Source organism: Ursus americanus, chromosome 30, assembly GCF_024610735.1.
Source record: "Ursus americanus isolate L20-20 chromosome 30, mUrsAme1.1.p, whole genome shotgun sequence".
NCBI lineage: Eukaryota > Metazoa > Chordata > Mammalia > Carnivora > Ursidae > Ursus > Ursus americanus.
The window spans coordinates 17,212,891-17,239,416 of record NC_142156.1 but is presented as its reverse complement, the minus strand read 5'-3'; the positions used below and the strand labels follow the sequence as shown (position 1 = coordinate 17,239,416).

General features: G+C 43.2%; 1 long non-coding RNA gene across 2 annotated transcripts; it reads right to left on the bottom strand.

The window, feature by feature from the left end:
* Nucleotides 1-1,369: 1,369 nt before the first annotated feature.
* On the bottom strand, nt 1,370-26,000 carry LOC148107447 (uncharacterized). 2 transcript variants are annotated; one of them, XR_015722390.1, is made up of 4 exons: nt 25,846-26,000; nt 21,525-21,620; nt 4,939-5,086; nt 1,370-1,616 (listed from the first exon to the last, which is right to left on the bottom strand). It is a non-coding gene; the product is annotated as an uncharacterized LOC148107447 (long non-coding RNA). The 2 variants fall into 2 exon arrangements; XR_015722389.1 differs by lacking the exon at nt 21,525-21,620.
* Nucleotides 26,001-26,526: the final 526 nt, after the last annotated feature.

Genomic DNA, 26,526 nt, shown 5'->3' with positions numbered 1-26,526 from the left:
TAGTCCTATCTTACCCTAGTCTATCCTAATTTTTTAAAAGAGTTTATTTATTTATTTACTTGATAGAGAGAGAGAGAGAGAGAGGGAGAGAGTGCACAGCAAGGGGAGCGCCAGGCAGGGGGAGAGGGAGAAGCAGACTTCCCACTGAGCAGGGCTGGATCCCAGGATCCTGGAATCATGACCTGAGCCAAAGGCAGATGCTTAACGGACAGCCACCCAGGCACCCCTCTAATTTTTAAAATGATGGTTGTGTGGGGTGCCTGGGTGGTTCAGATGGTTGAGCTTCCAACTCTTGGTTTCATCTCAGATCATGATCTCAGTATTGTGAGATCAAGCCCTGCATCCAGTCCCGTGTGTCAGGCTCCACGCTCAGGAGGGATTCTGCTTGGGTTTCTCTCTCTCCCTCTCCCTCTGCCCCTCTCCCCATTCTCTCTCTCTCTCTCTCTCTCTCAAATAAATAAATGAATCTTTACCAAATGAAATAAAATGCTGGTGTGACCCTCTAAACTGATTTTACAATCTACTAAAGGGTTGCAATCTGTGGTTTGAAAAATACTGGTTTAGGAATATACCCGATGCAGTAAAGGCACAAAGACACATGAGAAAAATACATATCATATTCAGGAAAGTGCTTCCCTGCAATAAAAATATAAAGACCACAACATATTTAGAAAGAAAGGAGAAAGGAAGGAATTGGGGATGGGTACACACTGAGTGCAATTTCCTTTCTAATGTTTTATTTTCTAAATGGGAAGGTGGGTTATGTGGGAGCCTGTTATATTACTGTGTTTAAAATCAACTTTATTGGGGCACCTGGGTGGCTCAGTCAGTTAAGCATCTGCCTTCGCCTTAGGTCATGATCCCTGGAGTCCTGGGATCGAGCCCTGCGTCAGGCTCTCAGCTTGGTGGGGAGCCTGCTTCTCCCTTTGCCTGCTGCTCCCCCTGCGTATGCTCTCTCTCTCTCTCTCTGTGTGCGTGTCAAATAAATAAAATCTTTTAAAAAATCAACTTCATTTAGGTACAACTTAGGTATGATAAAATGCACCCATTTTAGTTGTACAGTTCAATGAATTTTGACCAGTGAATACAACCATGGAACCACCACCCAGTAAGATACAGAATATTTCCGTGGCCCACAAAATTTTCTCCATGCCCTTTGTAGTCAGTCTGCCTCCACCCATTTCCTGGCAACAGCTGATTTGCTTTTTACCATGACAGATTAGATTTATCTTTTTTAGCATTTCAGATAAATGGGATCACACAGCGTGAGCTCTTTCTATGGCTGGTTTCCTTCACTCAGCACCAAGGGTCTTAAGATTATACACGTTATGTGTGTCGATAGAACATATCTTTTTATTTCTGTCAAGTATTCATAGAATGGATAGATAAGAATATGTTTATCCATTCACCTATTGGGAGGCACGTGGGTTGTTTCCAGTTTGGGGACTTGATATCATTTTGTAAATACCTGAGATGGTTTATTAAAAAATAATTATTCAGGGGCACGTGGGTGGCTCAGTTGGTTGAGCAACCGATTCTTGATCTCAGCTCGGGTCTCAGTCTCAGGGTCGTGAGTTCAAGCCTTGTGTTGGGCTCCACGCTGGATGCGGAGCCTACTAAATAAAAAAATAAAAGAATAATTAATTAACTAATATACAGTTTGAGATAGCTTTACAAAAATAAAAAGAAAAAAGGAAACACAAAGAACAAAAATAAAAATAAACTCTGTGACATCCCCTCTCCCCATATTATTCTGGCAATTTTTTCTGGTGTCAAACCCCAAGCCAGTGCCTCCTTGCCAGCAACAAGCCAATGTTTCCTTGCCAGCATGCTGGAAAACCACTGAGTGCTGCCCACTGCGGAAGCTGATGATGGGGCAAAGGGGCAGAGAAACCAGTGCTCCCTAGAGACCACCTTGGTTTCTGTACTGACCTGGCCTCTTCTCCTAGGAAGTATCGACTGCAGTGAAGGGGCTGCTGGCTTAGCTTAGAAAGCCTTCTGTGGATCTCGAATTTGTGCGGCCTGGAATGCCTGGCCCTCCAGCACCCCTGCTGAGAAGCGGAGCCACATATTGATGATTTCTGGAGTAAGTGCTTTCCACTAGCCTTTCCATCTGCCCACACACTGGCCCACACCCAGCCTGGCCAGGAAGTTCTGTCCAGATCTCGGGGCCCTCCAGAGCTAAGCCAGAGCAGGCTCCCAGGGCCTGCCCCAGGGCAAATTGTCTTTTCTGCCTATGGATGTTCAAAGCTTATCTCCTCTTCACAGCCTGGTAGTTAGTGGAACACTGTGGTCTCAGAGCCATTTGGGAAACAAAGGCTAACCCCGGGCAGGCCAGAGGGGCTGTGAGGGAGTGGGAGCAGCCAGTTCCCCAATATTGGCTACCCTGTCTCTGACTTCCCCTCCAAAGGCCATTCTCTGCCACTTGGCTGGTGCTTGCCTATTACCTGGACCTAACCCCCTGTCTGTCCCCTTAGTAGCTGGGTGGCCTCAGGCAGGTGACATCTCCGAGTCTCAGTTGTATCATCTATGAGGTGAAAATAGTGCAAGATTGAATGAGACCACGTATATGGGCTGCTTCACAGGGTACCTAAAACACAACATAATGGACGGCATTTCCAAAATTGGCCATGACAATATTTCCAGTTCCACTTGCTCTTTTAGAACCGTACCACGCCCCTACCAAGAGGTGGAATCCAGGTTCCCGACCCTTGAGACTGGGTGGGACCATGCCTAGCTCAGAAGTCACTACATGGCTTCCGAGGCTGTGTCTCAGAAGTAGGATAGGCCATCCCATTCTCTCCTAGCCTGAGATAAGTCAGACAGAGAAAGACAAAGATGTTATGTTCTCATTTATATGCTGTATCTAAAAACGCTGAACTCAGAGAGAGTAAAATGGTGATTACCAAGGTCTGGGGGAAGTGGGGGAAATGGGGAAATGTTGGTCAAAGGGTACAAACTCCCAGCTGTAAGATAAATCAGATCTGGGCATCGAACACACAGCATGGTGAGTATAGTTAATGGTGCTGTACTGTATCCTTGAAAGTTGTTAAGAGAGTGGGTCTTAAATATTATCACTACACACACACACACACCCCTACATTCATAATTATTTGACAGAGGTGGTAACTAACCTAATTGTGGTCATCATTTTGCAATATATACATGTACTCAATCATCACTTCTACATGTTAAACTTATGTATTTTTTTTAAAGTTTTTATTTATTTATTTGACAGAGAGAGAGACAGCCAGAGAGAGAGGGAACACAAGCAGGGGGAGTGGGAAAGGAAGAAGCAGGCTCCCAGCAGAGCAGGGAGCCCGATGCGGGGCTCGATTCTCAGACCTTGGGATCACGCCCTGGGCCAAAGGCAGACACTTAACGACTGAGCCACCCAGGCACCCCAACTTATGTATGTTAAATATCAATAATATGTCAGTCAAGCTGGGGGAAAGAAAGGTAGCACAGCTTCCCCTGACTCTCTCTTTTTCTCGGGCCACTCGCTCTGGGAAAACTGCCACTGTGCTGTGAGGAAGCCAGGCCACGTGCAGAAGGCCCATGTGGATGTTCTGGCTGCAGGTGAGGGCCCAGTTAACAGCCGGCACCAACCATCACAATGAGAGTGAAGGGTTTTCAGATGAGTCCAGCATCCATGGAGTCCCCTGAGCCCCCCACCCCCACCCGGCCCAGCTGATGCCAAGTAGAGCAGAGATGAGGGGTCCCCACGGAGCCCTGCCTAAATTGCGGATTTGCGAGCTGGATAAATGATGGTGATTGTTTTGAGCCACTATGTTTCAGGGTGTTTTGTTATGCAGCAATAGATAACCAGAACACACAGTCACAATAAACCTCACTGCTCTCTTGCTCACACTTCACACTCCCCATCCATCAGCAAATGCAACGCATCCCAGACTCAGCCCCTTCAAGTCCAAGCCACTGTCATCTCTTGCCTGCAGGACCAAAGGTAACAATTTCTTTTTTGGGGGGTGGGGAGGGGGAACCTCAGCAAGAGCATTACTGGTTGAACGACAGAAACAGAAGTCCCCATTGTAAAGGAGATGAGGATACACTTCCAATCTCAGCAAAACACATAAACTAACTTTTCATCATTGTATATATTAACTCCTGTGGCTTCCATATGCCTCACCGAACTTTACTTTGATGTAGTTACAGCTCTTAGAAGGGTCCCGTCATCGCTTTGTGGATGTGAACCGTTCAAACTGGTGAAGACTACACGGCTAGCCGTCTGCAGAGGCGGGAAGGCCGTAGGTCTCCAGTGCGACACACTGATCTTTCCACTGCACTGTGCTCTGGGAATACGTTTCCAAGTCAACTATTTCTACTCTTGCCTTCCTGCCGCCTCTTCTCCACCTGGCAGGCAGGAACCAGGTCTTAGAAACGGAAAGATGATCATGGCCTTCTCTGCTTCCAAAGACTCTTATGGATTCCTCTCAAACTTGGAGTGAAATCTAAACTCCAAATTGTGGCCTACAAACAGTGGTGTGCTGGTAAGTCCCTCTCCAAGAAAAAAAAAAAGCCCTGATTTACATACACTGTTGGCCAACTTTCGTGGTGTAAATATTCTCACCATGGTCAATTTCAAGCTACCAATGCAATGTCCCCCAGCTCTTGGGAGTTGGTATGAACTGCTTTGGACAGGCTCTGCATCACGTCTCCAGCCTAGGTCCCCACCACCTTCTCCCTTACTTGCCACTGGCAGACACCCTGGCCTCCTTGCTATGCCTTAAACATCTCAACTATATTCCCGTCCTAGAGCATGCCTTAGACAGAAATGCTTTTTCCTCTAGATAATTGTTCCATTGCTCCATTTGAGTCTCTACTCAGCCATCACCCTCAGCTGTCAGAGAGGACTTCACTGATCACTCTGCCTAAAATAGCCTCCTTCCCCAGCCCTTCCATCATGCTCTCTCCCCTTACCTTACTCTATTTGTCTCTCCAGGTCACTCTTCATCCTCTGCCATTGTATGATGTCTTTGTGTGCCCATTTTCTGTACTGTGTGGGCAGGGGTTTTGTCTGCTTGGTTCACGGCTGTTTTCCCAGTGGCTGGCACATACAAGATGCTCACTAAAAATATGTTGAATAAACGAATGAATGGAAGCTATTAATAGTATAGTTGCAAAATGGGGACAATAATAGTTGGGGGCAGGAGTCAATGATCTAGGTAATGCTTAACAGAGCACTCGGCTCTGGGGAGGCATGCATTGTAAGGTTGCTACTTAACCTCTTGTCACAGGTCTGGCTGAGGCCTACAGGACAGCATGTGGGGACAGTGGGGAGCAGTGGCCATCTGTGGGGCATCCCATGGGGCAAAGCAGGCCTCTGCCTTCCCCTGGAATGTCCATCACTGCAAGGTAAGAAAGCAGCCCCTGGGGCCTGGGATACTCTCTTTGGCCTCGCTGCTTTACAGGTTAAGGAAGGTTGAAAACCAGAACGATATTTGGGGCTTATGAAACTTTGTCTATTTTGGTGGTGGGAATGGAAGTAGGGAACAAATGGCTCCTTACTGATTTTATATTCCAAAGCCCCGAATCAGTGTTGCAATATCAGTAACAGAAATAGAAATTAAAAGAATCATCATCCTCCTTTCCCCAAACCACCACCCATATTCTTCCTCTGGTTTTATTTTGTAGTTACACTTAAAAATAAAATCTTTTACTGATCTTTTAGTGATAACTACTGAAATGTTTATAGGTGAAATGACATGATGTCTGGGATTTGTTTCCAAGTAACCCCTTTGCAAGTTGGGTTTTCTCAAAGCAAGTGTTGAGGTGGAGTTTGGGGTGCAAGATGTACGTACTGCTTGGAAAATACACAATAATTTATTTATTGTTCAGTGTAAAAAGGCAAATTGTAGAGCATATATATAAAACATAATCCCACGTTTGTAAAATAAAATTATGAAGATATTGTATATCCTTGTTCAGTAGAGAAAATTCCTGGAAAATATCAAGAAACTGTCAACAGGGAGGAGTGGGATTGAGTGTAGGTAGGTGTCTATATTCCTCTTGTCACCCTTCTGCACTATTTTGAGTTTTTAAAGTATTAGACCCACATTACTCACATAACAAAAATTTCAGGTTAAAATGTTTGCTACAATTGTTAGTGTACATTTTAAAAATACTTAGCAATTTACTGTCCATTTTTAAAGAATGCAAATAATACGTGTGCTACAGGCTGAATTATGTCTCTCTAAAACTCATATATTGAAGTCCCAATCCCAAGTACTGCAATGTGGCTGCATTTGGAAATAGGGTCTTTAAAGAGGTACTTAAAGTAAAAATGATGTAATTAGGGCAAACCCTAAACTAACATGACTGGGGTCCTAATAAAAAGAGGAGATTTGGATACAGATGGGTAGAGAAGGAAGACATGGGGAGAAGACAGCCATCTACAAGCCAAGGAGAGAAATCTCAGAAGACACCAACCCCATTGACACCTTGATCTTGGTCTTCTGGCCTCAGAACTGTGAGAAAGTGAACGTTTGTTGTTTAAGCCACCCAGTCCGTGGTACTTTGTTAAGGTAGCCTAAGCAAAGTAATTCAATATGTTAAATATTTGGAAAATATAGAGAAATGGAAAGAATAAAGTCGCACACAATTCTACCCCTAGCAAACCTACCCACGGGAAACAAGGGGCTCTGACCACTCTTCTTACCTCCTCACTCAGGATGGGGGAGGCATTTCTGGCCTGTTGCCTTCAGAAAGTTGGGAGGAATTTTGCATTTAAAGAGCCTCTTTCAGGGCAGGGTGCCTGGATGGCTCAGTGCTGCCTTGGCTCAGGTCCTGATCCAGGGTCCTGGAATCAGGCCCCTCATCAGGCTCTCTGCTCAGCGGGGAGTCTACTTCTCCCTCTCCTTCTGCCACTCACCCTGCAAGTAAACACACACACATGCTCTCTCTCTCTCACTCTCTCTCAAATAAATAAGTAAAATCTAAAAATCTAAAAATAAATAAATAAAGAGCCTCTTTCAACACAAACTGGATGGCATTTGATGTTGGCATTTGACATTTTCAGACTGCAATGAGTTTTTGGTTAAAAGGAGACACTTCTCCTAGAAGGTGATAAAAATCCACACCACAGGGGCGCCTGGGTGGCACAGCGGTTAAGCGTCTGCCTTCGGCTCAGGGCGTGATCCTGGCGTTCTGGGATCGAGCCCCACATCAGGCTCCTCCACTATGAGCCTGCTTCTTCCTCTCCCACTCCCCCTGCTTGTGTTCCCTCTCTCGCTAGCTGTCTCTATCTCTGTCAAATAAATAAATAAAATCTTTAAAAAAAAAAAATCCACACCACAGAATTTGAATTACCTGATTTAGAGTAGGGGTTGTCAAACTTTCTCAATAAACGGCTAGATAGTAAATATTTTTGACTTTCTGGGCCAGTCTCTGTTGCAATTACTCAACCCTGCCACTGTAACAAAAGCAGTCGCAGGCGATATGTAAATGGATAAGTGTGGCTGTGAGCCAATAAAACTTTATTTACAAAAACATGTGCCAGACCCATGGGTCTCCACTGACAACCCCATGTTTGGAGCAGTGAGTTACTTTTAAATTTTAATTTAATATTTTAATTAGAAAAGATGCTCTTAAGAAGAAAGTCTCAGTTGGTGCTGCTAAGTCTTTAACAGTGTCCTAACCCTGATAACCTCTTTTTAATAAAGCGAGATTAGACCTCAGGTCCAGTCTTTAGGTGAGAAAACATCCAGTTAGAATTTAAGGACATTGTTTTGTCTTCAAAGTTTATGCAGGTACAGTTGTCTTCTATTTATGGCAAGTGACACTGGATTTCCACTTATGAAAATTTTCTTTTTTAAATAGATTTTAAGTACAAGAATTATAAGTTGATTAAGTATGTTCAATATGTAATAATACAGAGGGCATAAAGATATGGCAAATGTTGTGAAGAAATTTGAAAAACACTGGCCTTTGGAATACCTGGTACTTTTATTTTATTTTTTACCTTTAAGTTTCTGTCTTTTGCTTTACTTTTCTGACTAAGTAATACATATGTCTTAGTCCCTTTGGGCTGTTATAACAAAACTATCATAGACTGAGTGACTTAGAGACAACGAATATGTATTTCACACAGATCTGGAGTCCAGAAGTCCAAGAGCAAGGTGTCAACAGAATGGGTCTCTGGTGAGAGCCTGCTTCCTGGTTCATAGAGAGCTGTTTCCTTGCTGTGTCCTCACATAGCAGAAGGGTTGACAGAGCTCTATGGGGTCTCTTATAAAAGCACTGATCCCATTTATGAACCTCGATGTCTTTCTCTGTAAACTGGGATAATTCGTGGCATCTACTTTGGTGCGGAGCAGAGAGTTAAGATTCAATAAGGCAATTCATGCAGAGGGCTGAGAGTCTGCCTGGCAGCCGCAAGAGTTCAGTAAATGGTAGTTGTCATGGTGACATTGTGACTATGTTGTTTCAGAATGATAAAGGGAACCTTAGTGCAATGTAATGTAAAACCAGCGGACTTTGAGCCAGAAAGATTTGGTGTAAATGTCAGATTGCCCATTAATTAGGCCAGTCACTCTGGACACATTAAACTTCTCAGCCTTAGTTTTCCTTATCTGCAAAATGGGAACAAAGTCCAAATGAGGTTCTATCTATCTATCTATCTATCTATCTATCTATCTCTCCTATCAGGACTATTCAGGACTCCATTTTTCTATTAAAAAATATTTATTGAGCATCTCCTAGGTGCCAAGCACTATTTTGTGTTCTAGGACTATGGCAGTAAGCAAAACAGAATCCCTCTCCTCCATTCCAGAAAGATAAAAATTACTGACCTTACGCAGCACTTGGGGGAATGTTGGGGACAATAGACAGGATAAATAAGTGAACTATATAGAATGTTGTAGGGTGATGTAATGAGGGAAAGGAGATAGAAAATTGGGAATTTTAATTGCAAGAATCAGAAAACTGAAGTCCAGGTGGCTTAAGTGAAGAAGTTAATTGCTTATATGAATGAAGAATGCATGCATAATTTAAGAAACATTCAGGTGTAGCTTGATCCAGGAGCTCAAATGATGCTAACAGGGCTGGCCTCACTCTATGTCTCTCATTTCTCCACTCAGTTTAGCTTCCTTTTGTGCTAACTCCACTCTCCTCATTAGATGCTGCCCTGTGGGTGGAAAGATGGATGCTAGCAGCTCCCTATTCTCACAACTCCAAGACCAGATGAGAAGGGAGCCAACTCGTGGCTAACAGACGGAACAGAAGTCCTGATCTGACTCTTCAGTGGTCCAAAGTGGATTGGCAATCTGAGGCCAGGGGCATGTGAGACTCTGATTGGCCAGGGCCAGGTCACATGATCATCCTGGGCACTGGAAGTGGAGTTGCCGTCAGGCAGAAAAAGTGAACCATTGGTTGTGGGGGAGGGGGGTGCCCTGCGGAAAATCAAGGTGTTTTTCCTTGAAGAAGGTAAGAAGATGGGGGTGGGTGGGTAGAGAAACAGAATAGGTGATCAGTAAATGGCTGCTGAATTTGAAGATAGTGGTTGGCCTCCTTTCTCCAAATTTCTAACCCTGCTGTCCTAGGCTGAGCCAGAAAATTGTCCAGCAGTTCTGACATCTCCTGACACAAGAAAAAAAAATGTATCAGTCAGGATATAAAGGCCCAGCTGCTCTATTAATGGGCCTGGCAGGAAGATGGACAGGTGTGTTGTGAGTAGAACCAGTGCCCGGTGAGGACAGGAAAGAGAGGAGAGGGAAGAAGGCTGAGCTGGTGGGGGGCAGCTCCAACCGCTCTTCATCCTCTCCAGCCTCAGGCGTGATCTGAAAAGATGGATGTGTTTGCTGCATGTCTTTAGAGAAAGCAGGAGGCACCCGGGGTTATGGCAGAAGAGGGGTTGGAGGCCTCTGACCGGAATAAGAGATTAAGAGGAGGGCTGGACTCCAGAGGCCAGGCAGGGCAGCAAAACTCTGCCGGAGTCAGCCTAGAAACTGTTTCCTCCTTGCCAGGCTTGAGAACTTTCCCTGGTAACCTTCAGGTAACACTGTTCTCCCCCCATGCCATACCCAGAGCATAAAAAATAAGAAAATAAAAGACAGAGATGTATACCGTAGGATTAATTTCGGCTGCATATAACAGACACTCAAGCACATGTTACTCTGTTTTTCTCTCATATGAAAACAGGTTCATGGGTGGGCAGCTCACGGTTTGCGTGGGGGATCCGCAAAGTCATCAGAGACCAAGCTTTTCTAGCTTTTTTTTCTGCCTTCTTTTGAATTGGCTTTGGATCTCAGGGCTGCTGGAAAGTTTACTCTGCCCACTCCAGGGAGGAGCAAAGCAAAGGGCTGAATGTGTGATTTTATTAAAGTAGGAACAAAAATACTCCAGTGCACTACAAGGGCCAAGATGGAGTGTTAACACTTCTTTCTAATAGCCCTCACTTTCCATCTTAGCATCTTGCAACTTGCAGGTGTGCAGTAAATATTGCTGAGTGAATTATATCTTCCTGCCTCCTCCAACACAGCAGCAACTTCCTGCTTGGATGGAAAATTGAACACACAATAGTCACAGCTAAGATTTATTGCACACTTTACTTCAAGTCAGGCACAATGCTTACAGAAGCACCTTGCGTGCACCTTTTTATTTACTAGAAAAAAAATTTTTAGTTGTGGTAAAGTGTGTTATTATTTAGTAATGATTTTAAACATCAGGGATCTGAGGCCCAGAGAGGTTAAGTGACTAGTCTAGGGTCACACAGTAAGTGGTGGATCAGGAACTTGAACTCTCATTTGCTTGACTCAAAAGGTCCTTTTCTTAACTATTAGGTGATCTTGCTTCCTTAATTCTCAAAATCTGTGTCAGGAAATGTGTGCTGTAATATTCATGGCAATGTTATCAGAGCTAACACTTACGGGAGACTTATTTTGTGCCCAGCTCTGTTCTAAGTGTTTTATGTGAATTATCCTGTATAACCCTCCCAAAGAGTCTTATGAGGTAAGGACTATGATTATCCCAGTTTACAGATGTGGAAGCTGAGTCACAGGGGAGTTAAGTAAGTAGCCCTTGAGTGGCTGAGCTAGGATTCAAACCCAGGTTGCCTGGCTGCAGAGCCTGGAGCAGACACCGTCAGCGCCTCCCTGACCTCCTTCCGGTAATCACCTTTCCGTGCAAGCCCATCTGATGCTTCAAACCTCCCGCCCCACGCTTGCACAACCCAAAAGTGAGTACCTCCTTAGATTTTGCAACCCAGGCACCTCACCTGGCTCCCTCGGGTCTCAGACCTCCTAACTGCCAGCACTTGGACTTGACTCTGTCCACCAGGGCTGGCTCAGCAAGTGTGGGGGCCAATGAGAAGTGCCAGGGAGTTAGCGTGGGAGCATCCCTCAGCCAATGACTGACAGGAGTTCTTGCTCTGGAGGATAAATACCCCAGCCCCCTCGCCTCTGGGATAACTCTGAGGCATGTTCTATGGTTCCCAGTGCTCCCCAGCAGGAATGAGTCCCAGCTGCCCGTAGTGGTAATTTGTTTGGTGAAGTGTACTCTTACTAACTTCCTTCCTTTCCTACTCCCTTCTTGATATTTCCTGGAATCACCTCTCAAGTAATTTGCAGTAGAATCCTTGTCTCTGAGTCTCTTTAGGGGAAACTCAAACTAAGAGTCTAAAGTCCTAACCACTAACTGCCTATACAGATCAACGTTGTTTGTAAGTGCAAACAAAACAAGCAACTTAGAAAAAAACCTAGAGGTCACCTAAGCAGGGAACTGGCTGAATCAAAATCAATATATGGTATACATCCTGCTTTGTATTTTTTTTAAATTATTTTTTATGCTCTGGGCATGATGTGGGGAGAGAAATGTGTTATCTGCAGGTTGCCAAGGAAAGTTCTCAAGTGCGAGTGTATATGTTGTCATGTATACGTGTGTGAATGTGCACACGAGTGTAACGTGTCTTCACAGACCTTTTAGATGGGCCACTTCCACGTCATAAAAACTTGCCTGAAACTTCAAGGTCATCCAGTCCAGCCAAGAGCAGGCAAACTTTGACTAGGGACCAATTTCTCTTTTCAAACAGCCTAACAGGAAGGACATCTATTGATAAGATCAGCACAAACGAATTTGCCATTTGTTATGAGTTTTCAGAGTTCAAGCCAGGCAACCTCCAGCTGTGGGTTTTCTGTTCTTGTGGGTTTTGAGGGGGAGGGTTTCTTTCAGAGACCCGAGGCTGGGAAGAGGAAGGTGGAGGAAGGAAGCCGATGTAGCTTAAACTAGACGCTGTTGTGGGGTTCTTGTCCTAAATTATTTTTTCCAGATTATTTAGGGGTGCTTTGCCAGAGCCTGACTCAGAGAATCCCAGTTTGAGGCCCAGGATCAGGCGTCGGTCAGGCCTGGGATTGGAAATGTCAGCTGAACTGGTCCTTCCACCTAAGAGAAAAGACCATGCCTCAGACTTTTCTCTTTCCTCTGAACAGAGCCCTTTCTCAACACCACGCCCCTTGTGTACATGATCTAATCCTCACCGTAACCTATGATGTAGGAGCACTCATCATTTCCATATCACGGATGAGGACAATGCAGCCCCAAGAAGTGAAGTGACTTATTTGCTCAATGGCACCCAACACTGGATACTTGGCAGAGCTGGAATTTGAACCAAGGTCTGCCTTTCTCCAAAGCACTCAAACCTTCTCAGAATCTGGGGGTGAATGTGTCAATCAGCTTTGCTGCATAACAAAGAACCCTAAGATTTCAATGGTTTACAACACACACACATTTCTTGCTCTCGTTGATGTCTGTGCTTCTGCTGGGCTCTGCTCAGTGTACCTTCTCATTCTGTGCCTGAGGAACATGCCCATTCTTGTGGCAGAAGACTTCCCCTTAAACCCCCTTAAAACTCTCTCTTGGATGTGATGTGCCTCACTCCCCCTCAAATCCTATTGACCAAAGCATGTCATATGGCCAAGGGGGGGTGGTGACATACAATCCTTTTATAGGGAAAGGAGGAAGGAGTGAAAAATTGAGAACAATAATACAGTCTACTACGTCTGCCCTTTTGGTCACAAATATTAAGCTCTTTCCCATCAGCACTTAAAATACCACCCTAACCCCCTCCCCAAGGAACGAATAGGCTGTCACCATTTCAGCCTCCTGTTGGGCAACCAGTAGAAAGGCATTTCAGTAGCAGGAGAGCTAGAAGACCAGCCAGCCCAGTTATAGAAAGAAGTACCAACCACCACCACCACCACCACCACCACCACCACCACCACCATATATTGTACACTTCCTATGGGCCAGGCATCATGTTAAGAACTGTGTCTTATTTTATCCCCACAACAATACCTTTTTATGATTTTATCCAATGCATTAGCATTATCAACTTATTTTACAGATATGAAGACTGAGGCTTAGAGAGCTTAACCCCAATTTACAGAATCACTCGCTTGACCATTTGGATAACTCCTTCCTGCTTATTCTGCATGGTGCTTTACGGTCCTGAGACATTAACCCTTTAATTTCTATAGCCGCCATCTCCCTTCTAATGCCTTCAGTGCCATCTGAAGCAGTCTAACACTCCCACCAAGCTCTCCACTGATCTTTTCTTCTCCACTCCATTCAGTCTACAACTTGTCACTCTGAGCAGTGGCTCTGTATTAGTTTTAATACAAGTTCAGTTGCTTTAATAATGAGATCCAACTAGTAGTTACTGAAATAATACAGAAACGTATTTCTCTTTCATATAAAGGTACAACTAGGCAGCCTTGGGCTAAACAGCAGCTCTATAATCAACAGGTACCCAGGCTACTTCCATCTTGTTTTTCGTTTATTCCCAGTACGTACCTCCCCTCTTGTGATAGAATATGACTGCTATAGCACCTGCCATCACATCTGCATTCCAACCATGGAGAGCTTGTAAAGGGGGAAATGAAGGGTGTGTCTCCTACTTTTAAGGATACTTTCTAGAACTTATACATACATTTATTTACATCCTATTGGCTGGAAGGTAATCATATGGTTATATCTTGCTGCAGTGGAGCTATGATGAAGTGTAATCTCTAATCTGGATGGCCTTGTGTGGTTTTATTACTAAAGGAAGAAGGAAGCACAAATATTAGAAAAAACTTTCTAAGGAAGATCTCACCAAGCCTGTCAGTGAGATGGGCTTGCATTTCTCTTGGGACTTCTGCCTTTTACCCAATGCCAGCAAACTTTTCAAAGGCCTCCTCTGGCCACACTTGACTCTGAGGTGAGTCCCCATGAACGGCTTTCTTGATCTGTCGCTGTGCAGAGTTAATCCCATGAGTGATGTGTTCAAATTGCTGCTCTACTGCTTGCTGGCTGTGTGACTTTGGGCAAATAACTTCACTTCTCTGAGCTTCAGTTTTTCCCCCTGTAAAATGAAGCTCACAATAGTGCTTACCTTATACAGCTATGTGAGGGGATGGATGAGATGACAGATGGGAAGTGTTTAGCCTGCTACTTGGCCCTGAGCACTCAACACAATTTAACTATTATTACTTTTTTCAGTAATTTTTTTTTAAATAGAGTATCTGGGGGCACCTGGGTGGTGCAGTGGGTCAAGCAGCTCACTCTTGGTTTCAGATCGGGTTATGATCTCAGGGTCGTGAGACTCTCGCTCCCTCTCCCTCTGCCTCCCCCCCCCCCACACCCCAGAATAAATAAATAAATCTTTAAAAAAGATAGAGTGTCTCCTTGAGCAACTGTTTAGAACAGTACCACCCATTAGAAATAGAATGTGAAGCATATGTGGAATATGAAGTTTTCCAGTAGCTACACTAAAAAGGTGAAAAGAACAAGTGAAATTAATTTTTAAATTATTTTTTTAAGTTTTTATTTATTTATTCATTTAAGTAATCTGCACACCCAATGTGGCGCTCAAACTCACAACCCCGAGATCAAGAGTCCCATCCTCTTCTGACTGAGTCAGGCAGGTGCCCCAAGAACAAGTAAATTAGTTTTACTATTATATTTTATTTAACCCAATATATCCAAAATATTTCAACATGTCATCAGTCTAAAGAAAAGTATTCATGAAATATTTTATCCTCTTTTTTAACACATGAGGCTTCAAAATCTGAAGTGTATGTTACACTGACAGCACGTCTGTTTGGACCAGCCACATTCGAGGGCTCAGAACCGTATGTGGGGAGTGGCTGCTGTATGACCAAGATAAATGCATCCTTCTCTGGTTCTGTCTCTGTGTAGAGCCAAGAAAAGTTATTATGCATCCAAATCACTGGGACCTTGGCCAAGTCAACCTGCCGGAAGCTTTCAGAATATTTATAGGTAACCGATTTCTAGGAAACAGAAAGTGAGACTATCTTCAGGCCCCACCACCTTCCTTCAATCACAGGGTCGCTACCTCAACTACTGTTTTCTAGAGGCCCAGCAAAAAGGGCCTGACAAACGGCAGTAAGTGCATATGCAAATGTACAGGAGAGAGTCTGGAGGGATTCTTACCAAGTTGTTAAAGAGTGGAACTTAGGGGTAACATCAAAGCACACTTTGCAGTAATGCCCCCAATTTTTTCCATTGAGAACGTATTCACGTGTTACTTATATAAGCAAAAGGTGAGCGAGAAAGAGAAAGCTAAAGGAACGTAACCATAATTTGGGGTAAATCTCTAAGAATTTGAGCAGAAAACAGGGCAGGTGTGGGGAGTACAAGGCAGACTCTGGTGCCAGCCAGCCCTGCCACCTACCAGCTGTGTGTTCTGGGACAAGTTTCTTATGCTCTCTGGGCCTCAGTTTCTTAATAAAGTGGGGACGATAAGGGGACGTATGTCACTGGGTTGTTTTGAGGATTAAATGAAGTGAACATGTGTATGGTGTTGTGATCGTGTCTGGGACAGAGAAAGTGCTCAAAAAATGTTTTTGTGCTTTTTTGTTCGGAGAAGGTGGCAGGAAACTCTCTTGATGCAGATACACCGATGTCAGAGCTCGGGGATCTCGATGCTGAGTCTGGATCTGCGGTTAACTGGTCTGTGTGAACTTGGGCATTAGTTTTATACGAATGCGAATTCTAATATTAACAATAGCAACATACATATTTGAGTATTTGCTATCATCCAGAAACTTCCCACGTTTTGTTTCACTGGATCCTCACAACATCCCTCCGAGGCAGATGCTATTATCATCTCCCTTCTACAAGTGAGGAAACAGAGGCTTGCCCAAGACCACAGAGCTTCTAAGTCCCAGAGGGGGGATTTGAGCTCAGGGCCATCTGCTGGATGCAAGAGGCTGAGGTGATGCCCGCTGTCCCACAATGTCCCATCTGCAGGTCTTACCCAGTTTTGCTGGTCTGTGGTGCTGGGAGGTGAGTTGCATGCTGGGAGCTGAGTGTTCTGGTTTTGTGCACTAATTCTGTTGAGATTCTGGACCCCAGAGTTTGCCTGTCAGTTTCGCCATCAGTAAAAGAGTGCCAAGAATAAGGCAGTGCCCTGCCTTTAAGGGTTTTCTTGCCAGCTTTCTCTACGGCTTCCTTTAGACCTTTGTTACCTCTTTTTATTTTATCGTCCCCAACACCTCACTCATGAGATCACGATGAAGATCACAGGACATAGGTGGAAGGTCTTTGAGATGCTTCAACAAACAGCACCAGGCTTCTAAGCCAGACTATCCAGGAGGAGGAAAAAGAAGGAGGTTGTGGGAAAGGAAATATGAATCTGATCACATTAAAGAATACGCATGGGGTTTTCGAGAGAACGGTGACTTTTGCACAGAATCTCAGGAGGGAACACTCCGGCACATACACGCATATGTCCTCACATAGACAGGCTGTCTGAGACGCCCTGGCGGCTGACATTCCGGTGGGGGTGGGGGGACAAGGAAGTTGTTTAATTATCCAGCTGTTCAGTCTAAATATGCTGCACATCTGGTGGCCTGGAAACCTCTGGGTGACTTTTCACTTTACAGTCACTGTTTTGCTATCTGGACTCAACCTTAGTGCTCTAGTGGATAAAAAAGGGAAATATAAAAAGAGAAACATGGGTAGATTGGAGGCAAGGGGGAGGAGGAAAAGCAGAGAGAAAGAGATTAAAAGGCAGAGAGAGAAAGACTGACAGATGGAGATGCTCAGAGAGAGAGACAGACACAAGCATACAGAGATGGACAGAAAGACAAAGGGAGGGAAGCAGATGGGAGGTGGGGGGAAGAGGGAGAAAAAGAATGAGGGAGAGGAGACACAAGCAGCACGATGGAGAGAGATAAACACTGAAAGAGATAGAGAAATTCACATAGAGACAGAGATATAAACACAGGAAGAGACAGAAAAATGAGATGGAGAGACTAATGCAGAGAAAGTCAGACACGACTGGACAGAGAGAGAGAAAGAGACAAAGATTGGGAGCCGAGAGACCCACGTGCAGAGACCGAAACAAAGAAACACAGACACACATACATACTTCAAGTGACAGATTCACATTGAGAGATTGGCTGCCCGTCCACCAAGGAAGAGAGGGACAGAGGTGGAGAGGGACAGAGAGATTGAGATGGGGAGAGACAAATACACATGAAGAGCAGAGACAAGAAAGAGAGAATGAGACAAACAGAGAAAAAAGGCAAAGAAACAGATCCACAAGGAGAAGCAAATAAACCAAACAAAAAGAGCCATCAGGATTTTCATTTCTGCCAAAAAATCTTGGGAGTCAGAATGTGTTGTGTTAGGCCTTAATGCAAAACATTAATCTCTCCAGAGGAAAGAGTGGGCTTTAAAAAATGGTTTTGATGTAAGTAATTGCTCCCCAAATGGGAAATTATTTTATTCATTTTTTTTCTTTTCTCCGTAGAATATCAGGACCGTCTGAGGAGCAACCAAAGACAGCATTTGAGTGTTTATCTACTTTCCACAAACATCTAGCATCAGCGGTTTCTTTTTCTCAGGAGAAAAAAAGTTTCTGGACAAGAATGAGACTTCTTGATACAGACTGTGGGGGCACGGAGCAGACTGCCATGTAGAATGTGCTAGAATAGGGAATGAACTCCCCTTGCAACTCTCATACTGATGGATGATTAGTAGTGGCTTCCCAGAGTGCTATGTGTGAAGGAGTTCTGAGACCACATCTCAAGGAGAAGGAATGCTGTGATCCATTATTGATGTCTGCCATGGTCTGGGAGGGGACAGTCATGGTGGCCATAATTTGCCATTCCTGTACCAGAATCTAGATCCTATTCGAATAAGAGTACAAATGGAGACCCACATACCATATGTCTAAATATATTACAAGTTAAAATCAAGTTGCACCCATGGCCTGGACTGTGTTCTTACTCATGTCCGTGGCGGCTCACCCCTGGGATTTCCCTGCCAGCCCACAGACTAAAGGAGTTGAGCACTTCCCTGGGCCAGCCTCACTACCACAGTCCTGAATGGCAGCTGGACATGCAGGGCAGGGCAGGATGAATGCAGTTTCTAGGCCTAGAATGGTGATTGGAATGGGGCTTCACCCAGACAATCCAACTCAGACTTCCCAGGCAGTTCTAAGCACCTCCTAGTGTATTTTCTGAATAGGGGAGGATAGTTATCTGGGGAACATGGTCCAAGACACTGATTGTGTTGGCCACAATTTGAGACGGCCACCTTTGAACTGAAGCAGCCAATTTACCCTCAATGCCTGGCTTAATGTCTGGCACATAGATTGCACAATATGTATTTGTTTTAAAAAAATGAATTATTTAAATATACTTCTTTGTACATGAGTTCATTTGAGTCTGTCAGTTCCTACAACTCAAGTGATCCCTCCTAAAATTGAGTGGCCAGGGAGTGCTGTGAGGAGGGGGAGGTGTTCTTTTTGTTTCATACACAAGGTCAGCAGAGGACTCACTGGCAAAGTGACATTTGAGCCAAGACTAAGGGAAGTGAGGGAGTAAGCCGTGAGGATATCTGGGAAATGATGTTCCAGGCAGTGAAAACAGCCAGTGCAAAGGCCCTGAGGAGGACTGTGCCCGACATGTTTGAAGAATGGCAAGGAGGCTGGGATGGCTGGAATGAACTGAGAGCCAGAGCAGCAGATGCTATTGTGAGAGGTGCCTGAGGCTAACTCCTGTAGGGCTGCATGGCCACGTTAAGGGCTTTGGCTTTGACTCTGAGCAAGATGGGGGCCATCAAAGGGTTCAGAGCCTAGAATTGACTTCCATCTTAAGAGGATCCCTCTGTCAGAAGGTATATTGGCACAAATTCTAGCAGAGAATTTCCTTAATCTAGGGAAGGAAAGAGGATTTCAAGTCCAGGAGGCACAGAGAACCCCCCCCCCCACCAAATCAATAAAAATAGGTCAACACCCTGACATATAATAATGAGAAACTTGCAAATCTCAGAGACAAAGAGAAAATCCTGAAAGCAGCTAGGGACAAGAGGTCTGTAACCTACAAGGGTAGAAACATTGGACAGGCAACAGACCTTTCCACAGAGACCAGGAAGGCCAGAAAGGACTGGCATAATATACTCATGGTGCTAAATGAGAAAAATACGCAGCAAAGAATATTTTATCCAGCTAGGTTGTCATTCAAAGTAGAAGGAGAGATAAAAAGCTTCCCAGACAAACAGAAAATAAGAATTTGTCATCACCAAACCAGCCCTGCAAGAAATATTAAAGGGGATCCTTTAAGTGAAGAGAGAGCCCAAGAGTAACATAGACCAGAAAGGAACAGAGACAATATACAGAAACGGTGACTTTACAGGTAATACAATGGCATTAAATTCATATCTTTCGATAGTTACTCTGAATGTAAGTGGGCTAAATGCCCCAATTAAAAGACACAGAGTATCAGATTGTATAAAAAAGTGAGACCCATCAATATACTGTCTGCAAGAGACTTATTTTAGATTCAAAGACACCTCCAGATTGAAAGTGAGGGGTGCAAAATCATTTATCATGCTAATGGACATCAAAAGAAAGCTAGGGTAGCAATCCTTATATCAGACAAATTAGATTTTATTTTTTTAAAGATATTTATTTATTTATTTATTTATTTATTTATTTATTTATTTATTTGACAGAGAGAGAGAGACAGCCAGGGAGAGAGGGAACACAAGCAGGGGGAGTAGGAGAGGAAGAAGCAGGCTCCCAGCGGAGGAGCCTGATGCAGGGCTCGATTCCATAACGCCAGGATCACGCCCTGAGCCGAAGGCAGATGCTTAACGACTGCGCCACCCAGGCACCCTGATAAATTAGATTTTAAACCAAAGGCTGTAATAAAAGATGAAGAAGAACACTATATCATAATTAAAGGGTCTATCCAACAAGAAGATCTAACAACTATAAATATTCATGCCCCTAACATAGGAGCAGTCAATTATATAAACCAATTAATAACAAAATTAAAGAAACACATTGATAATAATACAATAATATTACGGGACTTTAACACCACATTCACTGCAATGGATGGATCATCAAAGCAGAAGATCAATAATGAAACAAGGGCTTTGAATGACACACTGGACCAGATGGACTTCACAGATATATTCAGAACATTCCATCCTAAAGCAACAGAATACATATTCTTCTCAAGTACACATGGAACATTCTCCAGAATAGATCACATACTGGGTCACAAATCAGGTCTCAACTGGTACCAAAAGATTGAGATCATTCCCTGCATATTTTCAGACCACAATGCTTTGCAACTGGAACTCAATCACAAGAGGAAATTTGGAAAGAACTCAAATACATGGTGGCTAAAGGGCATCCTACTAAAGAATGAATGGGTCAACCAGGAAATTAAAGCAGAATTTTAAAAATTCATGGAAACAAATGAAAATGAAAACACAACTGTTCACCTTTGGGATACAACAAAGGCAGTCCTAAAAGGGAAGTATATAGTAATACAAGCCTTTCTCAAGAAACGAGAAAGTTCTCAAAAATACAACCTAACCTTACACCTAAAGGAGCTGGAGAAACAACAGCAAATAAAGCCTAAACCCAGCAGGCGAAGAGAATTAATAAAGATTAGAGCAGAAATCAATGAAATAGAAACCAAAAGAACAGTAGAACAGATCAATGAAACTAGGAGCTTGTTCTCTGAAAGAATTAATAAGATCGATAAACCCCTGGCCAGACTTATCAAAAAGAAAAGAGAAAGGACCCAAATAAATAAAATCATGAATGAAAGAAAAGAGATCACAACCAACACCGAAGAAAGACAAGCAATTATGAGAGCATATTATGAGCAACTATATGCCAACAAATTAGGCAAGCTGGAAGAAATGGATTCATTCCTAGAGACGTATAAACTACCAAAACTGAAACAGGAAGAAATGGAAAACCTGAACAGACCCATAACCAGCAAGGCAATTGAAGCAGTAATCAAAAATCTCCCAACAAAGAAGAGGGCCGGATGACTTCCCAGGGGAATTTTACCACACATTTAAAGAATAAATACCTAGTCTTCTGAAGCTGTTTCAAAAAATTGAAATGAAAGGAAAACTTCTAAACGCTTTCTATGAAGCCAGCATTACCTTGATCCCCAAACCAGAAAAGACCCCATCAAAAAGGAGAATTATAGACCAATATTTCTGATGAACATGGATGCCAAAATACTCACCAAGATACTAGCCAATAGGGTCCAACAGTCCATTAAAAGGATTATTCACCAAGACCAAGTGGGATTTATTCCTGGACTGCAAGGGTGGTTCAACATCTGCAAATCAATCAATGTGATACACCACATAAATAAAAGAAAGGACAAGAACCATATGATCCTCTCAGTAGATGCAGTAAAAGTATTTGACAAAGTACAACATCCTTTCTTGGTTAAAACTCTTCACAGTGTAGGGATAGAGGGAACATACTTCAGTATCATAAAAGCCATATACAAGAAGCCCACAGTGAATATCATTCTCAATGGGGAAAAACAGAATTTGTCCCCTAAGGTCAGGAACATGACAGAGATGTCCACTATCACCACTATTGTTCAACATAGTACTAGAAAATCCTAGCTTCAGCAATCAGACAACAAAAAGAAATAAAAGGCATTCGAATCAGCAAAGAAGAAGTTAAACTTACTCTTCACAGATGACATGATATTCTATGTGGAAAACCCAAAAGACTCCACCCCAAAATTGTAGAACTCACATAAGAATTTACTAAGTGGCAGGATATAATCAATGCACAGAAATCAGTTGCATTTCTGTACACTAACAATGAGAGAGAAAAAAAGAGAAATTAAGGAGTTGATCCCATTTACAATTGCACCCAAACCTGTAAAATACCAGGGAATAAACTTAACCAAAGCGGCAAAGGATCTGTACTCAGAAAACTATAGAATGCTCATGAAAGAAATTGAGGAAGACACAAAGAAATGGAAAAACATTCCATGCCCATGGATTGGAAGAACAAATATTGTTAAAATGTTGATGCTCCCTAGAGCAATCCATACATTCATTGCAATCCCTATCAAAATACCAGCAACTTTTTTCACAGAGCTGGAATGAGTAATACTAAAAATTTGTATGGAAACAGAAAAGACCCCAGTTTGCCAAAGGAATGTTGTAAAAGAAAACCAAAGTGGTAGAATCACAATTCCGGACTTCAAGCTCTATTACAAAGCTGTAATCATCAAGACAGTATAGTACTGGCACAAAAACAGACACATAGTTCAATGGAACAGAATAGAGAACCCAGAAATGGACCCTCAACTCTATGGGCAACTAATCTTCAACAAAGCAGGAAAGAATATCCAATGGAAAAAAGATAGTCTCTTCAACAAATAGTGTTGGGAAAATTGGACAGCCACATGCAGAAGAATGAAATTGGATAATTTTCTCACACCATACACAAAAATAGACTCAAAATGGAAAAGACCAAATATGAAACAGGAATCCATCAAAATCCTAGAGGAGAACACAGGGAGCAACTTCTGTGACCTTGGCCACAGCAACTTCTTGCCAGACATGTCTCCAAAGGCAAGGGAAACAAAGGCAAAAAATGAACTACTGGAACTTCATCAAGATAAAAAGTTTTTGCACAGCAAAGGAAACAGCTGACAAAACCAAAAGACAACCAACAGAATGGAAGAAGATATTTACAAAAGATAAAGGACTAGCATCCAAAATCTATAAAGAATTTATCAAATCCAACACCCAAGGAACAAATAATCCAATTAAGAAATGGGCAGAAGACATGAACGGACATTTCTCCAAAGAAGAAATACAAATGGCCAACAGACTTGAAAAAATGCTCCACATCACTTGGCATCAGGGAAATACAAATCAAAACCACAATGATATACCACCTCACATCAGTCAGAATGGTTAAAATTAACAAGTCAGGAAACAATAGATGTTGGTGAGGATGCGGAGAAAGGGGAATCCTCTTATGCTGCTGGTGGGAATGCAGACTGGTGCAGCCACTCTGGAAACCATTATGGAGGTTCCTCAAAAAGTTGAAAATAGAGCTACCATACAACCCAGCAATTGCGCTACTAGGAATTTACCCCAAAGATACAAATGTAGTGATCTGAAGGGGTACCTGTACCCCAATGTTTATAGCAGCAATGTCCACAATAGCCAAACTATGGAAAGAGCCCAGGTATCCATTGACAGATGAATGGATAAAGATGTGGTATATATATACAATGGAATACTACTCAGCCATCAAAAGAAAAATGAAATCTTGCCATTTGCAATGACATGGATGGAACTAGAGGGTATTATGCTAAGCGAAATAAGTCAATCAGACAGAGAAAGACAATTATCATATGATCTCACTTGTATGTGGAATTTAAGAAACAAGGCAGAGGATCATAGGGGAACAGAGGGAAAAATAAAACGAAATCAGAGAGGGAGTCAAACCATAAGAGACTCAATCATAGGAAACAAACTGAGAGTTGCTGGAGGGGAGGGGTTGGGGGGATCATCACTCTGTGATGGGCATTAGGGAGGGCATGTGATGTAATGAGCACTGGGTATTATATAAGACTGATGAGTCACTGAACTCTACCTCTGAAACTAATAATATATTAATTAATTAATTAATTGAATTTAAATTGCAAAAAAACTAAAAACCCCCCAAATATCAAGTAAGCAATATTGATTGTAAGTAATATATATGAATTTTCTGTTTATATATATATATACTTATACATATAAATTTTCTATTGTTAACTTTTAAAAAGTATTACTTTAATAGTAAAATAAAGGCATATATATTATGAAATAGAATGTAAAATTAACCTATATGATTATGATGAAACAGGAAATTTAAAAAATTTTGTAATAAAAAAAAAAAGAGGATCCCTCTGGCTGTTGGGCTGAGACTAGACCAGGTAGAAGCAGTGAGGAGGTCACAGCCTTTCCAGATGAGAGGTGATGGTGGCTGAGTCAACAGCACAGAGATGGGGAGAAGTGGTCAGATTCTGGATTTATGTTGAAGGCAAGTGAAGATGGGATTTGCTAACGGATTGGATTGGGTGTAGGATGTGAGAAAATAAGAGAATTAAGGATGGTCCAAAGAGGACAAGAGAGTCAGGATGATTCAAAATTTTGGCTTGAGCCATTGAAAGGATGGAGCTGCCACCACTCTGTGAGTCTTAGAAAGATGGTGGGAGGAGCTAGTTTACGGCAACAGATCAGGAGCTCAAGGTCAGACATGGATGCTGGGGTGAGATCATGCAATCTATGATCTCGCAGGTAGTAGTGCATCAGATGACTGCCCTTTCTTTTTTGCTCCTTCTGTGGCCTATTGGCTTGTCTATATTTTGATTCTTCCCCTTCTCTTTGCAAATAAGTTTTCTCTGATTATTTGTCAGCATGAAAACATCTGACCCTACCCTGATTTGACCAGCTCCTGCCTTTCTTAGTTTATGCTTTAGAGCAGCAATTTTCAAATTGTGTGCCAAGGCACCCAGAGGCTCTGCAGCAAACTTACAGGGGCACCACGTCGTATTTTACATTTTCAAGGCACATACAATGATAGTTGACATCTCCCCGATGCATCTTGAACTACTAGTTCAGGGTAGCTCAAGCTAGTTTCAGCATTAGATTCCATGACATTCCTTTCCATGATGTCATATCTTTGCAAGGTGGATTTTCCGTGGATGTCGTAATAAAAAGCAATTACTACCTGAAAATCAACCTGGAACAGGAAAGAAGGTGTAGCCCAATCTGTTTCCAAGGTTTGAGAATTCGTGCAGCGCCTCAACAGGCACACCCATCCCATTAGACAGCAATTGTGGTTATTTAAGAATGAAATAAAAAATTTTTCTTTCATCTTTTCAAAGTCTAAGTTATTAGGCCATAATGACTGACTAAGTTGTTTGGAGCTAGCTACTTAATAAACGGAACTGTTAGGTTTTTCTTTTCGCCTAGGGCTGTTATGAAAAACAAAAACAAAAACAGGACAGAAACAAGAGCCACAGCGCCCACTGAGGAAGCTTGGGAGCACCTGCCGGAGACACAATATCTAATTGGTTACTGTCTAGCCAATGGGTTGACTAGCTTTGGATCAGGTGGCCTTGCTGATCCAATCAGTGATCCAGTTGGTCTAGAACCAGGGTCCAGGGTAGGGGCGGGGGGCAGTTTGGCCAAGCGCTGTTTGTTTTCCATACATGTGGCCGCTTCTCTTAACCATAACCCTAACACCGACCTAGGTGTTAACTATAGAAACCTCACTCGAAGTCTTAACCAGAGCCCAGCTAGTGAGGGGAATTCTAAAATTCTAGAACTCGGCCACCTTTAAGATCCCCTAGATCCTTTTGGATCCATTTTGGCGTTGTTCCTGGTCTCTGACGCACCTCGCAAACGTCGTGGGCTTTCCATTTTTCAGCCGCTGGGCCTTTGCACCCTCACCCTGAATTTGGGACTTCCTCAGGTAATGGTTCTCGTCAGCGCCCGCTCCCAAAGAAGCGGAAGTGGGCCAGTACTCACTTTCTTAGCGTCCCTGGCAGCTGGCTCGACCAGTCTGATGCACCCACTGAGGGCTTCGACCATGGAGTCGGCAAAGCAGCAGGGACAAGGAAAAATTTAGGGGACTGCGGGTGGTGTGGAAGCGGCAACACCATCTGGGCTCCAGGGATGGCAGTAGCAGGGAGGCTGGCAGGAGCGTTCCTTGGCCCGGCCTGGCTGGGTGGGCAGCGCCAGCCGCAGTGGGCGGAGCTGCGTGTCCTCAGCAGTCTGGTCCGGGCCAGCTTCTGGCCGTGGGCCCTGCTGTGCGCCTGCCTTCTGTTTGTGCGTTTTCTGACCTCTTTCTCCAGCCTTTCTGGCAATTGTGTGAGCTCAGTGCTCTCCCTGTAGTAAATTCCCTTTCTGCTGAATTTAGTCAAGAGACTGTTTCTGTATTTCGAATTGCTACTAAAAACTGAACTGATTCTGGAACCCACCTTATTCATTTATTTGGTTGAAAAAAGAAATGATTCTGGAATAAGTTGTATATAGAAAATGTATTTGTCCAGTCTGAAAAGCACTAGTAAAAACAAATACCCATATCTACACCAACTAGGCCCTGAAAGAAAATCTATGTCTCAGAAGTAGGATGATCTTACGTTCTGGTTTGTTTGGGACAGTTGGGTTTGTACCTGCTTTTTGTTTTGTTTTATTTTTTAAGATTTT